Source organism: Hippopotamus amphibius, chromosome X (assembly GCF_030028045.1).
Source record: "Hippopotamus amphibius kiboko isolate mHipAmp2 chromosome X, mHipAmp2.hap2, whole genome shotgun sequence".
NCBI lineage: Eukaryota > Metazoa > Chordata > Mammalia > Artiodactyla > Hippopotamidae > Hippopotamus > Hippopotamus amphibius.
Window position 1 is genome coordinate 24,904,751 of NC_080203.1, and position 8,085 is coordinate 24,912,835.

An 8,085-nucleotide genomic window follows, 5' to 3' on the forward strand; every position below is an offset into this window, starting at 1 on the left:
CATTGATGGAAAGAAATTCTTATGTATATAACTGAAACCAGTCACTTTTTATGTTATTTTAACATTTATTATTTTTTTCAATTTCCGATGGAACTAGAAAACAAATGTTTAGTATCTTTTTTATAAAAAAATCACTTCATGTGCTTAAATAAAAATAAGAGATAATGCTAATTCTTAGTATATTTCAAACACTTTCATAAATGCCCTATATATAAACTAATGTAGTTATCTCAGTAACCCTTTGAGGTAGATACTACTTTTGGCCAACTTCACTCTAGATTTGAGGAAAGTGAGGCAAGGAGACATAAGGTAACTTTCTTGAAATCACACACATAGTTAGTGGCATAACCAAGTTTAAACCACAGCAGTCTGTCTTCAGGGTTCTTAATTTTGACTATTACTTTTGCTTACATATCTGGAGAGCATGTTCAGTTCATTACTTGAGGTGAAATACTATTTGATGAATACATTTGCATGTTGGGAAAACATTCCATCAAACAGACTTGAAGATATTAATGCAACAAGTTGGATATTATACAAATATCATTTTTATTCACTGTTTTATGTGAAAGCTGCTTCCATTTGTTTTAGATAATTCATTGCTAAAGATTTTCCATTGTAATTAAAATAAAATTACTGACCAAGAAGTTTGATTTATTAACAATTTTCTACCTTTTCTTTTGATTTGATTCAGACTATAGCATGCCACAGTACAGCCAAGTAAGTAGTGGTAAAAAATATCTATCTGGATCAAGATAATGATATAGGATGTTTCTGGCTTCAGTCCCCCTCACAAAAAGACCAACTAACAACTATCCATAGACAAGACACCATTGTGATAATCCCAGAACCCAGAGTTGAGGCTGAACCCACCCACCCCCACCCCCACCACTGCTCCAGATCACAGTGACCAAGAAGAAATGCATTAGAAGGGTAAAAGGAATGGTTACACTCTGACCACATCACCCCTCTCCCAGAAAAGCACAGTCAAATATTGGGAGGGCCTGCTTGGGTGTACATTTCCTCCAGTGGGAAAAAGAGAGACCAAGGTGGCCATCCAGATCCACCATCATTGGGGTTGCTTCCTAGGAGGTGCACTCATGTCTCACATCACAGGTATTACGGGAAGAATATGTATGGTTTGACTACTGGAGGTCAGAATATGATGGATAAAGGAGGAAGGGCTTATAGCAACCAATGCTTGAATCTTGGCAGTCTGAGCTCCTCTTTGCAGTGGCACCCAACTACAGAGCCTAACTAACAGCTCTACCCAACTGTGGAGCCAAGTCAGCAGTTCCATCTGACCAGGGAGCTTGGTGACTAACTCTGCTAAATTTGGGTCCCTAGCCATCAAGCCCTAATAGGCATAGAGTCAATTATAGACCCCCACTCAGGAAGGGAAGAAAATTCACAGCTCTGCCTAACTGTTGAGTATAGCTTCTTGTCCCACCTGACAAGGAGGCCTCTCCAGAAAATCCAGGCAACCATGGAACACACCCTATAGCCACACCTGGGAAGGGAACAAAGCCAGAAGTCCCATCCAGCTGTTTCCAGCCAGCAGCATTCCCCCTACCCCTGCCCCAACCTTATAGCTCAGGCAGTGACCTTGTCCTAATAGAAACACTGTTACCAAGCCCCACCTGCCCAAGGAATCTGCTGACATGTGAAGGGCTGTCTCTGTCATAGTAAAACTGTAAAGTCTGGAAGAGGAGACTGCTTACTCAAATGCCCAAACACCAGTGCAAGGAGTCAAGCATTACAAAGAATCAGGTAAACAAGATACTACCAAAGGATACTAACAAAACACCAATAACTGACCCCAAAGAAATGGAGAGCTATGAACTGTCTGAAAAAGAATTAAGAATAATCCTCTTAAAGAGGTTAAGTGAACTATAAGAACACAATGATAACTAAATGAAATTAAGAAAGCAATGCACAAACAAAATGAGATCAACAAATAAACAGAAACCATAAAAAAAGAAAAAAGCTGAGTTGTGCAATATGATGTCTGAAAACTTCAATAGAGAGCATCAATAACAGACTCAGCCAAGCAGAAGAAAGAATCAATGAACTAGAAGAAAAGTCATTTGAAACTACAGTAAGTCCCTACATATGAATGAGTTCCATTCCGAGAGTGCGTTCATAAGTCCAATTTGTTTGAACATCCAACAAAGTTAGCCTGGTACCCAACTAACACAATCAGCTATATAGTACTGTACCGTAATAGGTTTACAATACTTTTCACACAAATAATACATAAAAAACAAACAAACACAAAAAATAAAGAGAACATTTTTAATCTTACAGTACAGTACCTTGAAAAGTACAGTAGTACAGTGCAACAGCTGGCATACATGGGGCTAGCATTGAGTGAACAGGCAAAAAGAGCCACTGACTGGAGGAGGAAGAGGAGGTGGGAGATGGTAGAGCTGAAGGACTGTCAGCAATAGGAGACTCAGGGAAAGCTGCAATTTCACTCATGCCTGACTTTGATGGCACAGGTTCTATTTCCTCACTGGATTCAATTCTATCTACCCTCTTGAAAAAATGATCCAGTGATGTCTGGGTAGTACCTCTTTTCTTCTCATCATACATGACACAGTAGCACTGGATTGCATTCTGAATGGATGCTGTAACCTTTGTGTACCATTCTGTGTTTGGGTCCTGTGCCTCAAAAACTAACATTGCCTCCTCAAATAAAGAAAATCCCCTTGCCATTTCCTGCATTGTGAGTCTCTTCTTAGCATTACCAGATATAGCACCACTGCTTTGATGCTTGCTTCCAGGCATCCTGGGGTTGAAGATACTGTACTACTGTACTCTCTACAGTACTGTAAAGTACACAAAAGCACAACCACTTGTAGAGGATGTTTGCATGTGACAACATACACCAGACATGTGGACTAACTTACGTGATTGGATCTGTGAACCCAAAGTTCTCATTTTTGAAAGTTTGCAACTTGAAGGTTTGTATGTAGGGGACTTACTGTATCCAGCCAGAGGAGAAAAAAAGTGTGAAAGTGTGAAGAAAGCCTATAATATACATATTATGGGAATCCCAGAAGGAGAAGAGAAAGAGAAAGGAACATGAAGCAACCTAAGTGTCCACTGATGGATGAATAAAGAAAATGTGGTTTGTGTGTGTGTGTGTACACAAACATATACATGATGGAATACTATTGAGACAAAAAAAGAAGGAAATAATGCCATTTGTGACAACATGGATGGAACTCGATGGCATTATGCTAAGTGACATAAGTCAGACAGAGAAAGACAAATACTGTATGATCACTTATATGCAAAAATCTAAATAAAAAATCCCAACCCTCATAAATACAAAGAATAGATTGGTTGTAGTCAGGGTTGGGGGTTGGGAAGGGGTGAATGGATGAAGGATACTAAAAGATACCAAACTTCCTGTAATAAAATAAATTATGGGGATGTAATATACAGTATGGTGACTATAGTTAATAGTAATAATATATTGCATATTTGAAAGTTGCTAAGAGAATAGATCTTAAAAGTTCTCACCACAAGAAAAAATGTAACCATGTATGGTGATAGACGTTAACTATACTTATTTTGGTGATCATTTCACAATATATACAAATATCAGATAACTAAGCTCTAGACCTGAAACTATATGATGTAATGTTATATGTAAATTATATCTCAATAATAGGAAAGGAAAATAAAGGGACAGCAAGTATATTCAAAGCAGTAATGGCTGAAAATTTTCCAAAACTGGGGAGAGAAATGGATAGCCAGGTTCATGAGGCCCAGTGGACCCCAAATAGGTTGAACCAGAACATGGCTACATCAAGATGCATTATAAGTAAATTGTCAAAAGTCAGAGACAAAGAAAGAATTTTGAAAACAGCAGGAAAAAAACACATAACATACAAGGGAACTAACATAAGACAAGGATCTCTCAACAGAAACTTTGCAGACCAGGGGAGAATGAAATGATTTACTTAAAATATTGAAGAAAAAAAAAAAAAAAAAAAACAAAAAAAAAAACACCTGTCAACCAAGAATAGTATGCCTGGCAAAGCTGTCCTTCAGTAAATGAAGGAAAGACAAAAACTTTCCTGAACAAACAAAAGCTGAGGGAGTTCATCACCTCTAGACCTGCTTTATAAGAAAATCTAAGGGGAGTTCTTCAAGCAAATATAAAAGCTTGTTAATTAACATCATAAAAACATATGAATGTAAGTGTAAAACTCACTGGTAATGGTAAATATACAAAGTCATATTCTCTATTATTTTAATGGTGGTGCATAATTCATTCACAACTCTAAAAGTGAAAAATATGTATTAAAATAATCATAACTAAAATAATTTGACATTGTATATACTGTGTGTGTGTGTGTGTGTGTGTGTGTGTGTGTGCGCGCGCGCGTGCGCATAGTGTAACATCAATAACCTGTAAGGGAGAAAGAAGTAAAATTGTAAAGTTTATGTATGCTAGCAAAGTTAAGTTGTTATAACTTAAAATAGGACATTATAAATATATTTTATGGAAGCCTCAAGGTAAACACAAAGGAAAAACCTGTAGTAGTTATGCAAAAGATTATGATAAAGGAGTAAAAGCATGTAACTACAAAAGTCACCAAATCACAAAGGAAGCAAGATAAGAAGGAACAATGAATCCATAAAAGAGTTAGAAAACAATTTTAACAATGGCAATAAAAGTCATTACCTATAATAATTACTTTAAATGTAAATGGATTAAATTCTCTAATTAGATAACATATAATGGCTGAATGGATAAAATAACAAGATCCAACAATATGCTGCCTACAAGAGACTCACTTTATCTTTAAAGACACATACAGACTCAGAGTTAAGGGATGGAAAAAGACATTTCAAGCAATAAACAAAAGAAAGTAGAGGTAGTTATACTTACATTGGACAAAATAGACTTTAAAGCTAAAAATGATCAAGAGAAAAAAAGGGTCATTACCTAACAATAAAAGGGCCAATCCATTGAGAAGATATAACAGTTGTAAATATACATTAGAGCAGCTAAATATATAAAGCAAATACTCATAGAATTAAAATAAGAAATAAGCAGCAATAATATAAGAGGTGGAGACTTTAAAACCTCTACTTCCAACAATGGATTGATCATCCAGACAGATAATCAATAATAAAAAAAGCAGATTTGAATAACACCACAGGTCAAATGAACCTAACAAACATATACAGGACAGTCCAACAATAGCAAAACACACATTCTTCTCAAGTGCACATGTAACATCTTCTAAGATAGATCATATTTTACTCCACAAAACAAGTCTTACCAAATTAAAAAGACTGAAATCATACCAAGTTATCTTTCCTGAGCACAGTGGCTTGAAACTAGATACCAATAACAAGTAGAGAATTAGAAAATTCATAAACACATGGAAATTAAATAACACTCCTGAACAAATGAATCAAAGAAGAAATTAAAAGAAAATTTTAAAAATTTTGAGGCAATGTAAATTGAAACACAAAATGCCAAAAACAAATGGGGTGCAGAAAAAGCAGCTCTAAGAGGAAAGTTTATACCTGTACATCAAGAAAAAAGAAATATCTCAAACAGAAAACCTTACTTATGCACCTCAAGGAAGTGGAAAGAGAAAAACAACTCCAAATTTAGCACAAGAAAAAAATAATAATTAAAACAGAAATAAATAAAATAGAGGTCAGAATAACAAATAGAAAAGATCAATGAAACTAAGTTGACTCTCTGAAAAGATACATAAAATTGACAAATCTTTAGCTAGACCAGCCATGAAAAAGAGAGAAAATATATAAAGTTATATATGAAAAAGGATTCATTACAACTGATGCCACAGAAACACAAAGGGTCATAAGAGACTACTATGAGCAATTATACACTGACAAATAGGGCCACCTAGAAGAAATGGAAAATACCTAGAAATATACAACCTACCAAGACTGAATCATGAAGAAAAAAATCTGATCAGACCCCACCCCCCAAAAAATAAGGAAATTGAATTGGTCATCAAAAACCTCCCCAACAAATAAAATCCCAGGGACAAATGGTCTGATGAATTTTACCAAACAATTAAATAATAATTAATACCAATCTTCCTCAAACTCTTCCTAAAAATTGAAGAGGAGGAACAATACTAAACTCATTTTATGAGGCCAGCATTACCCTGATACCAAGGCCAGATAGGAGCCCTATAAGGAAAAAGATTTGCAGGCAACAGAGAAGCAAATATTCTCAACAAAATAGTAACAAAACAAATTCAGCAATGCATTAAAAGATCATACACCATGATCAAGTGGGATTCATCCCTGGAATGCAAGGCTGCTTCAACATATGAAAATAAAAAAACTGTGATGGATCACATTAATAGAATGAAAGAAAAAGTTATATGATCATTTCAGTAAATGCAGAAAAAGGATTTGACAAAATTCAACATCCATTTAAGATAAAAAAGTCAAAACAATTTGGGTACAGGAGAAATGTTCCTCAACATAATGAAGGCCATATATGACAAGTCTACAGCTAACATTATACTCAATGGTGAGAGGTTGAAAACTTTTCCTATAAGATCAGGAACAAGACACTATTCCTATTCAACATAGTACTAAAAGTTCTAGCCAGAGTAATCAGGTATGAACAGAAATAAAAGACATCTGAATCAGAAAGGAAAATTAAAATTGTCTCTATTTTCAGATGACATGATTATATATATAAAAGATCTTAAAGATTCTACCAAAAACTGTTAGTACTAATAAATAAATTCAGTAAAAGTTTATGATACAAAATCAACATACAAAATTCAGTAATTTTTTCTATAAACTAATAACAGATGATCTGAAAAAGAAAGAAAACAATTCCATCTACAATAGCACAAAAATATAATAAAATACTTGGCAATACATTTAACCAAAGAGTTGAAAGAAATCTACACTGAAAACTATAAGACATTGATGAAAGAAATTGAAAAGAAAACAAATAATTTAAAGATATTCCATACTCATGGATTAGAAGAAATAATATTGTTAAAATGTCCATACTACCCAAAACCATCTATAGATTTATTGCAATTCCCATGAAAATTCCAATGTAATTTTTTAGAGAAATAGAAAACACAATCCTAACATTTGCATGAAAACACAAAGACCCCAATTAGGCAAAGCAATAGTGAGAAAGAAGAACAAACCTGAAGGCATCACACTTCCTAGTTTCAAACTATATTATAAAGCTACAGTAAATGAAACAGTATGGTACAACATAAGACACATAGACAGTGGAACAGAATTTAGAGCCCAGAAATAAACTCATGTGTATATAGTAAACTAATACTTGACATGGAGCCAAGAATCCTCAGTGGAGAAGAGATAGTCTCTTCAATAAATGGTATGGGGAAAATTGGATATTCACATGTAAAAGAATGAAACCAGACCCCTATCCTAAACAACTCATAAAAATTAACTCAAATGGAGTAAACACTTAAGTGTAAGACCCAAAGCCATAAATCTCACAGAAGAAAACATAGGAAAAAAATCTCCTTGATGTAGCTCTTAGAAATAATTTTTTAGAGATGACATCTAACACACAAGCAATAAAATAAAAAATAAACAATTGGGAGTAAATCAAACTAAAAAGCTTCTGCACAGCAGTTGTAATTACCAAAATGAAAAGGCAACCTATGGAATAATAGGAAGTATTTGCAAACTGGATATCTGATGAGGTATTAACATCCAAAATGTATAAGAAACTCATAAGTGCTTTCTTCAGCAGCACGTACTAAAATTGGAATGATACAGAGAAGATTAGCATGGCCCCTGTGCAAGGATGATATGCAAATTCATGAAGTGTTCCATATTTTTAAACCCACGCACATATGGGCACCTTATCTTTGACAAAGGAGGCACGAATATACAATGGAAAAAAAGACAGCCTCCTCAGTAAGTGGTGCTGGGAAAATTGGACAGCTACATGGAAAAGAATGAAATTAGAACACTTCCTAACACCACACACAAAAATAAACTCAAAATGGATTCAAGACCTACATGTAAGGCCAGACACTATAAAATTCTTAGAGGAAAACATAG

At 34.6% G+C, this 8,085-nt stretch overlaps 1 non-coding gene across 1 annotated transcript; it reads left to right on the forward strand.

The window, feature by feature from the left end:
• Positions 1-7,757: 7,757 nt before the first annotated feature.
• Positions 7,758-7,860, forward strand: LOC130842833 (U6 spliceosomal RNA). Its single transcript, XR_009050606.1, has one exon. It is a non-coding gene; the product is annotated as a U6 spliceosomal RNA (small nuclear RNA).
• Positions 7,861-8,085: the final 225 nt, after the last annotated feature.